Here is a 12,040-nt window from a genome sequence, read left to right on the forward strand (position 1 = left end):
CATCTGGGAAACGTCCTAGTGTAGATGCTAAGTATGTGTGTGTACCTACTTAACCATATTTTGGGGACAGATTGTTACCCATAACGGAGTTAAATCCTCATTTGTAAACATGTTATAAAAAGAAAGAGTTTTTTTTAATTGCTAGAAAGTTTTCTGTTATGGTTCGGCTATACTGGGCTAGTAAATGTGTGTGCAGCTATACTTACAAAATGTCCTCGCTATTCAAATATTTAACCAATACTATAGTGAAACAAAGTGTGTGTGTGTGAGTGTGTGAAAGAGAAAGAGAGGGAAAGCTGAGGTTAAGACATTTTTAACCTTTCCTTTAGTATTATAAACACAGCTGTTAATGTGAATGGGCAGATGAACTTGACATTATGAATTTTTTAAAGACTGAAAGCCCTCAGGAACACACACACACACACACACACACACTGTAGCTGCACAAATAGGCCTAGAAGTGATGAAGGTCATTTTGTTAGTGGGAGATTAAAGCTCCTGTATGTCTGTCTTTTTTTTGTGGTGTTATTATATTATCTTACTTCAGTCCCGAGGCTGTAAAAGACAGAGATACAGTTTATATGTATTTATGTATGTTTTTGTGTACCAGATTGATTAGTGGATGAAAATATCTATTCTAAAATATCTATCTATAAACATAAAACTTTTGGTTTAGTTTGCGTCTAACAAAATACACCATCCGCGCTATACGTCATATGACTTAGCATTTTTAGCGTGTTAATAATACACCTTGGCTTGTTTCGTAAAGGAACAAATACAAGTGGTATGGATTTGACTGTTTGTGGTCAGCTGCCATTTAACCATTGCACTTCTGTAATTAGTCAGAAAGATGAGAGAGAAAAAGCAATGTGCAGCACTTTCTCAGCTGCTGAATTACGGGAAACAGAAACAGAGAGTGCCCTTTATGAAAGCGGGACTAGAAGATACTCTTTTTTTTTTGTGTAACCTAGACACTAGAAATGTAAAATGATTCAAACCGCTACCAACGGGGAGAGATAAAGTCAGTAATATTGCAATGTCACCATAGTCATGCCCTTTCTAAAATGTACTCATCTGAGTTTTGTTGTAAATACCGTAGACTAAGAAAAATATAAATAAAAAGGAATTTTTTTTTCGGCACTTCCCAACTACTCATGTTCCAGTAAGCCTGTGTCTTATTTTGACTGTGATGGGTGTATTATAAATATTATATGACTGTTACTTTTAGTATGACTAAATAAATAGTTAATCTTAATAGTCCAGTCATAGTGTAATGTAAGTATGTAAGGAGTTTAAAATGTGTAATCTCTATGAAGGAAGATGTGGGAGGTGTTTGAGTGACGGTGGGCGGGGAATCATAGTCGTTAATATTCTTTCCTGAGTTTTTTAACAGTCAGCAAAATTCAGTTCTGCTGACTAAGACAAGGAAGGGTGACCGTTTATATGTGAGTATATTTTTGTCTGTCATATATATATATATATATATATATATATATAGATGCATGTGTGTCTGATTCATACAATTTGCATAAGTATAGAATTTCTTCCGTGTTGAAGAAGTTAAACGGTTACTCTCAGTGCAGTCCAGTGTCATGTCAATCTCAACAAAGAGAGCCAAACTGGTCAGCAGAGCGTAACCGATATCACTTCTCTTGTTTAGGAATGATTTTTCCCATTCATTTTCTCCATAGGCATTTCGAATCGTTCTGTGATAAAGCCTTCTAAACCATAAACCACACCAGTGAGGGAGTGAACTACTAATTATGCCATGTTCACCACAATATAATTAAAGCTTATTGCAAATTATTGAAATATATAAGCCGTTGGAGCTTATACAGTCAGTATTATGCCAGCTGCAGTGCTTTCTTTTATAGGAGCGGGAAGTTGCTCAGAGTCTTGAAAGGTTTATACATTATGGTTAAAATGGTTTCCCTGTAGAGAAAACGAATTGTTATGAATTATGTTTTCTGTTCTGCCAAATCTGCTGAGGATGAATACTATGTGACCTACATTCACTGTAAAAAAAGTTAGTTAGTTTTACTCGACGGGATGCCCTTTCAATTAGATGCGAAATCAGCCTGCAGGTGTTTAAATCAAATTTTAACCGATACAGTTTAAAGTGATGTAAACAGCTTGTGAGTCCTCTACACTCATAAATACTGTATGTGCCCTCGTTGCCATGGGTGATGGCATCTAAACAAGATTAACTGGTGGTTTACTCAGAATAGATTTGACACAGCAATATTCAAGAGCACGAGTCGGGCACAAAAGCACTCGTATTGGCCTGCCAGAGCATTACCTCCACCCTGCCCTTGTTTTGAAGGAACATACCGAAGCAAATCTAGACTACCGAGTGTCTCAAGTCCCAGCGCCTGCTTTGAAGCAAGAAGCGAAACATTTGAGGGGAAGAAAAGGAGAAATAGTTTCTGATTCAAACAAACAAAGAGTGGTTGCCATGTCGACAGGCATCTATAAATAGTGTCCAATGTTTGTTTTGTGAATGCGGTCTCCCCCAGGAGCTTCAGAGACCAGAAGAGTGATTCTGATTAAACAGCCTTCCCTCATAGAACTCAGCCCTGGACCGAACCATTAAACTGGACGGAGAGGTCAGACAGTTTAAGGGGGAAAAAAAGCTTTTGTTTAGAGGAATGCACATGAAAAGCTAGGCTATGGCATGAAATGTCAATGTTAATTTAATATAGACTACATACTTATGCAAGCTTAGGGTTGATTTGGGGTTTTTTTGGTCACAGAGGTTGTATGTTTTTAATTAGAAATACAGTAAAAACATTTCAGTCAGGTTCTCAGGAGAGCACAGATTTGGTTTGGTGGTCACACAGGGTGACCATAAAATGTTTATTTAAAAAAAAGTAATAATTAATAATAGTAATAGTAGTATTATTTCACTTAAATTTTAAAATATTAAAATAATAAACAAAATAGTTTTTTTTTTTAGTAAACCGTAATAAATCAGTATAATATTATATTTTAAAATGTTAAATAAAAGTACACAATGCAAATATTTACTTTTGAAACGTTTTATGAACTTTTCAGCACCTTCAGATCTAAAATCCTCAAGCTTTTATTTTGGCGGGTTGCTTGTTATCACAGGGATGCTTCAGAGTCACATGATTCTTCAGAAATCATCCTAATATGCTGCTAAAGAACCATTTCTTATTATTTGCAAAGTTGAAAACAGCATATTTCAGGAGTCCTTAATTAATAGAAAACTAAACAAACCATTGTAATTTTGCATGTACTTTACTGTCACATTAAATACGTAAGAGACCCTTGCCGTTGTGTATGTATCCATCACACTCGTGTTAAAAAACACATTTGATGATATGTTATATTAAATATGCTTTTAAGGGTAAGACTAGCAATTTATTGATTGATTTATTGACTAATAACCTGATTAATTAGTCGTTTTCGTTTTATTTTTCGATGGATGATATCCGTCTGATAGTAAAGGAAATCCCAACCCTAAGGTGTCTCGCTGGTTCATACGCCTGCAACTATTTAAAGTACATTCTCAACTAGTCTCCTGTTACCTTGGTTACATATTCAAGAGGAATGATGGTGGCATTATAAGTGGATCTCAGAACGCATTTATTATACTTTTAAAATAAAAAATCAGTGTTTCTCAATTTCTTGCTGTATGTAGTTAAATTTCTGCTTATGAAATGCAGTTATAGTTCTTGATGTTGATTAGTCAGAAAAGCTGTTCCAGTCATGATGAAATATACGGTCTAGCAGAAGGATATGTAGCGCAGCCACTCGTACCTGATTGTTTAAACGTAAAGCTCTTTGTTTCTGTTTGTGTCAGGGAATGGTGAGGGTTATTGGAGCCAACCAGACGCAGAAGTGGACAGACCGAGTGGGAATCACGAGCCGTCCCCTCAGACAGCACGAGGAGAGATCTATCCATCCTCATCCCAGTGGTTTCATCTGGACTCTCCTCTCCGACTGAACCTGGTTAAGATCCGCCTGTATCGTCCCGCTGGGTAAGACAGCAGTTTCTTTCACTTGAATGTTTCTGGGCTGGCTTGGGCACGAGACTCATTCTTTCTTGGGTCAAGCTTTTTTACCCGCGACTTCGAAACAGATGTACTCGTAATAGACCTCTTATGAAAAGAGGCTTGTGTCTTGTCTTCTGCCCGGCAGGGTTTTCTGACAGATGTGACAACTGGAAAAAACGTGGAGCGCTTTCTGTCCCTTTCTCAGTAGCTTTCGTGTGTAAAGACGGGTGACGTGAGGTCAGCCTCGTCACACATGTGCGTGAAAACGCATTAAGTGTCTGTGTTTCTCTTCTTCTTTCTGGCTATACTTCGATCACTTGTTATCTCTCTTTCACTTGCTGACTCAACACTGCTCTTCCTCTTTTTCCACTCACTGTTTTGGTATTTGTTCCTACATCTAGTTGTTTATGTCATCATCACAAAGTCGTCTGGACCTTAGAATGACAAGTTTCATTTTTGGGATGAACAAAGGTTCTTTAGGGTTGTATAAATACCCTTTTTATTTTTTTTAAAGTTGGCATACAAAAAGGTAAAAAAAAAATAAAAACGGCTTCAATATCAGTATCAGGCTAACTATAAGCTGTCTTATAGCAATAAGAAATGTCATTTAAACAAAATTAATTTGTGAAATATGTATATCCCTACTAATGATATAGGAAAACTCTATATTTCATTTCCGTTCAAAGGTTTGGTCGATAAGAGTTTTCTTTGTGTGTGTGTGAAGTCTCCAAGGCTGCTTTTATTCAATCAAAAGTGCAGGAAAAACAGTAATCCTGTAAAATATTTGTACATTGTAAAATAACTGTTTTCTCTGTGTTTTCTAAAAAATAGCAAATTCAAAAAAGCAGCATTTATTTAATATAAAAATAGTTGGTAACGTCGTAAATGTCTTTGTTACTTTTGTCAATGCAATGCATGCTCTTTGCAGAATAGAAGCATTAATTTCTTTAAAAATTTTTACGGCCCCTAAATATTGAAATATATTGTATGATCTCATTTCGCAACAGCTCCTGCCATACAAAAGTATTATAGGCAGGGTCACATTAGTTAGGAGTGCTTCACCTTTTTCTCGTTGAAGGGTTTGAGCTTCGTCCTTCACAACTAGATTCTCCTCTCAGTGCCGTGAGACAGTAGAAATAGTTTAGCTTCTGTTGTGGATCTCATCTTCCAGCTTCTGTTTGGAGAGGAAGAAGCTTGCAGCCTGTCAGAGCGTGTCAGCGCACATATAGACTGAGCGTGGTGTAAGATGACGTTTCAGTGGGATTGGCTGTGTGTGTATGTGTGTGGCGCGTCTGGGGACGGGATCTGATGCTGGTTGAGCTGTAGTCGGGGCCCAGCGGTGCGTGGATAAACCCGTCAGGAGTGTCTGTTCAGCTTTGAGCTCTGACAGGGATCTCTCTCTGCCTCTGGTGTCAGTTCACACTCCCTCATTTTCTCCTCCAGTCCCCCCTGGTCGGTCTAAACGGAAAACCACTCAGTCTCTCTTTCCCCTTCATTCGGTGACATTCTACAGCATCCTTTTCCTTTATGTCTCTCAACCTTTTTTATTAGGGATGTCAAAAGTACTGGGACTTTGGTACCAAGTATAGCTTTAACATGTAACTGTCAGTACTACAGAGCATGTGAGCATATTTTTTTTTCCTGTGTGTAACTTTTCTGGTCAAATGGTCCTAAATAATACTGCCGAACCAATTTTCTAAATAATTACATTTTATGTCTCTTGAATCAATCGACAGAATTTTTACTAAAAGAAATCCAGCTCAAATCAATATAATGTTTGGTAATTTGTCAGTAATAAGCTTGGTAACTGTATTATAAAAAAATTATATTAATATAAACAACTAAATTTAAAGCAAGTGCTTCTGTCAATTTTCACTCTACATTATCCCTCTTAAAAACTAGTACAACCCAAATAAATGAGAATGAATTATTGGTTTAAGCTGGGTTCATTTTTGTGATGTTAAAGCAACATTTTTAGCAGGTATTTATCCAATCTTTAGTCTCACACGATCTTGAAAACAGTAATTTAATAATAATTTGCGGCAACCTTTTTTTTTCTTCCGAAAGTCTGTGATGAAAAGAAAGTTTAAAAGAACAATTAAATTGAAACGGAGTTTCTGCTTTTGTAACATTATGAATGTTTCCACTTACACATTTGATCAATGTAATGCATCCTTCATAAATTAAAGTATTCATTTATTTCTAATAATTCACTGATCATATTCTATTAACAGTAGTGTAAATTACATTAATACTGACTGTAATTGGTAAATGAGTAGGTCCCTTTTCTTTATTTTATTTTTCTATATTTAACTTTTTTTATTTTTGTATTACATATTTTTTATGTTATGAGTGATTTAGGTGTTTTTTGACCTCCCTAATAATTCATTTTGCTATTATTCACATCCTCTCACCCTTCCCGATTTTTTTTTTCAGCTCCTACAAATGTTCTCCTCATTTTCTCTTTCATTCTCTCTCTCTCCTGATCTCTAATTACTAAACAATGAGTTAATTACCTGAGTCAGAGCTCATGAATTTATTCATATGCTCTCTGGCACTCTGGTAATTACCAAAAGCTTGTTGTGTACCAAGCAGAAAGGTTCTCCCCCCACACAGGAGCTGTTCACATCTTTATCGCAGCGCCCCCATATCCATTCACAGAGACCCTGCCTCTGTTACCACAAGACGACTTACCGGGCAACTCTTATTATGAAAGTCGTGCCTCTGTTCTCATAGATAAATGTTTACAATTTCCACTTGGAACGAGAGTGACAAAATAAATTGTTACATCACCATTGTTTACAGCAGCAATGTTTCGAGAAAGGGAGGGCTGGGGGTATTTTTCAGCTGTGTGATTGTCCATCGATTGGCCCGTTTCCAGTTAGCCCGTCCTCAAGTGAGTCTTTGTGCCGAAACGACAAGCGTCTGCACTGTTCTCAGCCCTCGGCACAAACTGCACAACAATGCGGCCAGTCTAGTATCTATAGAGATGCTGCGTACAGAAAGTGTTGCATAATGATCTTTAATATGGGCAGCTTATTAGAAGCTAATTCCTCCTCTGTGGCTCAAGTGTATCGATTTGAAGGGCGACCCGGAAAGAAAAGCTTCATAATGGCCTGAGAGTTGGGATTCAAGAGTGTTTTCGATCCGACAAATGAATGATAACAGTACGTTTACATCACTGAAGGCGTTATATGGAATTATATTGTGAATGAAGAGGATTGTGGGTCACAGGATGTCAATGGCAGAAGAAAAATATACATTTAACACATCTTGTAGATTTTTTTTTTATTTTGGCCGTGCTTGGCATAGCGCCGCTGCTGTGCAGAAACGTCATTTCCCTCGTGGCTTCTCTGATAAAGACTAAAAGGAAAGGTCACCCGCAGGCTTGATGTCTCACGGACAATGTGAAATGTGTTCAAAGGAGCTTCTGTTTTTTGTAGAAGTTATTATCGAACAAGTTCTTCTCTCGTGCACTTTGTTCGGCCAGATAATTAAACAAAACAGTTAAAACATCCTGATCTGCCATACCTTGCAAATTCATATATTAGAGTTATTATTTCACGCCGTTACGTTATGATATCAGTGACAGCGATCTTTTGACTATAATTAGATTTGTGCTTTCCTTACTAGCATTTATCCTCCTCATCCAACTTCAACCAAATGTTTTTGAGGCTATTTCACTTTGCATGTATTCTTTCCGTCAACAGTCTCACGCTTTGTGATGTTTTTGTGAACTATTGGTGTCTATTTTAGTCGCTGGGTAGCTCCACCCACTCTGGAATCTCATTGGTCCTAAGTTTTTGTGTTTTCAGCATTAAAGATGTTCATATACTGGCTCTATTTTTGCTCATTTTAACTTTTTATAAAAATATGGAACGAAAAGGAAGAGCCTTTGAATGCTTTTTTTTCCCATGTAAACCCGATAATTAAGCTTTCTGGCTTCTAAAAGGAAACAAAAATACCACAATACTGCTTTATATGACATTTCTACAGAAATTTAAGTTGGTTTCAAATTCAAGTTGGATCAAATAAAGACTCCCTGGAGATGAAGATGGTCAGTAAGATCTTAAATGTCAATCTGTTATAACATATTCATGCACCCCTGATATACTTTCTGGTGATTTTTGCATCTGCATTGCTTCGTGCTGAATTATGGTTAAGTGAAATGGAGGAAAACAACCCATGCATTCTGACAAATTCTACTTTTGTGTGAGAAATGGTGTACTTCGGGGTATCCTGCATTAGCCAAGCAACTGAATTGGAATGCGAACGGATAATAGGATGTTCGTACAAATATATCATAGCTATTCTTAAACTGTACTTTCCTGCAGGCTGTTTTGTCTGGGTCAGGGACACTGGCCACTAAGAAGTCAGAAAGCCAAGAACAGAGCAAGTCTTTCAGCAAGACGGGGAGAGATGAGTCAGTCCTCATGTGAGAATTTGAGGAAGAATTAAAGGGAAGCCTTCGGCAGGGATGCGCCAGGTCTTTCTGTGTTCTGAAGCTGCGAGAGAAAGACATGTGGCAGATAAGGTGCAAGGCGGGGGAGGTGATGTGTTTATCGTAGGCAGCGTGTGTGTGTGTGTGTGTGTGTGTGTGCGCGTGAATGTTTTTCACAGGCCGGACAGCTTGCATAATGTGCGGCAAGATGCTCGAGGCCTCCGATTGACGGGTCCCGCCGGGTCCAGTGGATCTTGGGAGGGAGAAGAGAGATTAAGGTCTTCTCTTAATACTTTGTTTAGCTTTCGCCCTTTCGCCGTCACTCACTTTTTTTTGGTCTCCCTTTATTGTTATCGAGAGTGAAACTTGATTCATTTGACTGACAGGAAGTGCAGTTCTTGGAATGCAAACCTGAGCATGCACGTATCTGTCACACCCTGGTGAAAATGCAAACACTGCACATCAGTGTTTAATCAACACGTACCAAACATGCAGCGACACACAGAAACGTTCTGAAATGAGGAGCCAAACTCCCTTCTGTGCTTTTTGTCCAATTTGTGTAACTAAAAAGGCTAGTCCTAAATATAAAATAATGCATTCACTGTTATTTTATTTGGTTAAAAGCAATAAATTGCATAGATTTGTATTTTTACAAAAAAATTCAATAAAGCATTCATATTTCCTCCCTTTCAGCATACATACTTTCATAGTCGGTATGTGTGTCCTTTGGTTTTTTTGAACGCTGTTCTCTGTTTTTTATGTATTTTATTTTAAGCTTTTTGTGATACTTTTCTTTATTAAAATGTATATAATAGTATATTATTATATATAGTATATTATTAATATTATTATATACTTTTACTGCTTTAAAACTGAAAACTTAAAATACTTATGCAAAACAATTCTAAGATTAAATGCAAGCTTAAAAAAAGGTTAACAGTCAGTAAATATATTTTCAGAAAACATTTTATTTTTATAATTTTGCAATGATACAGCAAAAATATTTATGTAATTTAGTGCGCAATTGTCTTGATAATATATTGCTTGCTATTTTTCTGATTCGGTTTCAAAAAATATACTTATGAAATATGTAACTTGATGTTAACTTATTATATATTAACTTATTAACTTATATTTATTTAATCTTTTAAAGGGTCCTTTGTATCAAAAGATTTAATCCCTCCCTACAAAACACCATTTACCTTACTCTATTAACAATCAACCAGTAATTAGTGTTTTTGAATGATTACATATTAAAGTCATACGGAGTCATAAGCCATTTTTTCTAGACACTTTCTTCTCAGACCATTAAACAACCTTTCCTTGGTTAACATACACTTTTTGATCTAGCTCCATTTGTTTTATTTCTATACTGCTATTTTTTTCTGATCCATATTCCTGAGCAGTTGCTGCGTACTTGGACAGAAGCCGCTGGTTGTAATTGTTAGAGCATGTATTCAGTAGTCCATTCTTGGAAAATCATGCCCTCTTTTACGCTCTCTCTCTCTCTCTCTCTCTCTCTCTCTCTCTCTCTCTCTCTCTCTCTCTCTCTCTCTCTCTCTCCCTCTCTCTCCCTCTCTCTCCCCTTGTGTCTGTCTTTCTATCACATTCACAGAGACGGAGAGCGAGGGATCAGTTGAGTAGCTCTCTCTCTGGTTGAATGATTCATCCCAGTACACACACACAGCTAGGAGAGCTTCTGATGCAGATATTTTTAGAGCGCGTTGGCAGTGGAATCCAGGGAGATATGCGCGTGTGTGCGTGCGTGTGTGTACATGTGCGTGCGTGTGTGTGTGTGTGTGTGTGTGTGAGCGAGTACTACAGACAAAACCAGAACGTGATCAGAGAAGTAATGTCACATCAGAGCGCAAAGACAGTGACTCAGTCTACAATTCTCCTTCCAGTAAAAAAAACACAGCGCTCACAATCAACAGACTCTACTGTCCAAAGCATTATAGACATCACGGCTAAACAAAACACACTACAAACCATACTGACCGTTAGCAACCAGAGCACAGACAGTACCGAAACAAATCATTTGTGTTCCGTAACCAGGGCCAGACTCAGAATTATAAGAATGTTAAGTGCAGTACTTGAAAAAAAAATTTTTATTCCCTGATGATAACCCATAATATTTCCAGCTGGAACACAAATATTTGATAAACCTTTAATTATTCTATATTATGCAAGTTAAGTATTCTAACACTAAAATGTAATTGATGAAGCTAGTTTTAAAATGTTTAATATATATACGAAACAATCAAAAAAATCTAATCTAAAAAAATCCAAAACTTCGCCCCTTTTTACTTTTATTTTTAATAATTGTAAAAAAAATTTTTCTCTTTAGAACATTTTTCAAAGTTTCCAGTGTTCTCACAATAAAAAATATTCTTAAACTTTCTTAACTAAAAATATTATTGAATTTTTAATTTAATTTTATCAGACAAGCCAACTAGTTTATCAGACAAGCCAACTATGCTAGTATTCCTTAGACTCTATACTAACAGCACATAAACAGTGACCTCATGTATTCGTAACAGTGTGACTTGTGATCTGCACTTTGGGCATGTTCACTATGCTATTGTTATGCAAGCGCTCACTGTTCAACTATGTAATGTAAACACAGCCCTGCCCTGAATAGAAGTGCTAGTGCATGTCACGGAGAATATATCAGCCTGCTAATAGAAATACGTTTCAATTAGCATGGATGTACTTCCAGTCGGACTTAGCTAAATCCTTTATGTGAGTCATATGTCAGACTCCGAGCTTAGTCGAGGCAGTCATTCTGGTGTAAATGAGCGCCGACTCTGAATAATTAAAATGCCTTGTCCTTGCCCGGTCCCTCTCTCATAAGTCACCTACATGCAGAGAACCGGGCTGGAATGGTTTTGTATAAGCTAATACAGGGCTGTGGAAATGCCTCTTCTAGTCGTTCCGAGGGACAACCTGTTCTCACCGTCTAGATGAATACGATGAGTGAGGTGTGGTTGTCATTCTCTCTCTTTCTCTCGCTCTCACACTCTCTCAGGTGTTTCTCTTCGCTCACAACTCTGAGTGAGCAAAAACTTGTTTAGTGAGTGAGAGTGTGGGGTTTGTAGGTGAGAACGGCGCCTCTGTGTTTGTGTGTGTGTGTGTGTGTGTGTGTGTGTGTGTGCGTGTGCGCGTGCTCTCATTTGAACCTGCACATACGACGCATTGTGTCTATTCATCTATTCAGTGGAGCAGAGCTTCATGTAATCAGCATGAAAAGGCATTCACGCTTTACACCGTAGGTATTCGCTTTGTGTGTTTGAGCTACATATACTGTGATTATGACGTGACAAGTGGATTTTGAATTAAATAAGGATATTGCAACAAGAAGAAGTGAAGCGCTTTCATTGAATGGCCCCTTTTCTATTGAGTCAGTTTTGTGAAGAAAGATTTTGGAGATTTCACAGGGCAACTCTACTATTATAGAGTAATATGAAAAAAAAAAACAATGTTTTATTTCTTTTCTATAATTATAGTTTTATGTAAAATATATGTATGAGTAGGACCAAATATGGATGATCATACAGCTTGGTTTTGTTTACAGCGGCAA

The 12,040-nt window shown here is 37.2% G+C and overlaps 1 protein-coding gene across 2 annotated transcripts in view; it reads left to right on the forward strand.

Annotated features, from left to right (window-relative positions):
• atxn1a (ataxin 1a) overlaps window positions 1-12,040 on the forward strand; it is an 86,280-nt gene that overhangs the window by 19,291 nt on the left and 54,949 nt on the right. For both annotated transcript variants that reach the window (XM_043218389.1, XM_043218390.1), the window contains exon 2: window positions 3,827-4,004. The gene's annotated coding sequence lies outside the window, so the exon portion shown is untranslated. The remainder of the gene's footprint in view (window positions 1-3,826; window positions 4,005-12,040) is intronic.

This window comes from Puntigrus tetrazona, chromosome 19 (assembly GCF_018831695.1).
Source record: "Puntigrus tetrazona isolate hp1 chromosome 19, ASM1883169v1, whole genome shotgun sequence".
Taxonomy (NCBI): Eukaryota; Metazoa; Chordata; class Actinopteri; order Cypriniformes; family Cyprinidae; genus Puntigrus; species Puntigrus tetrazona.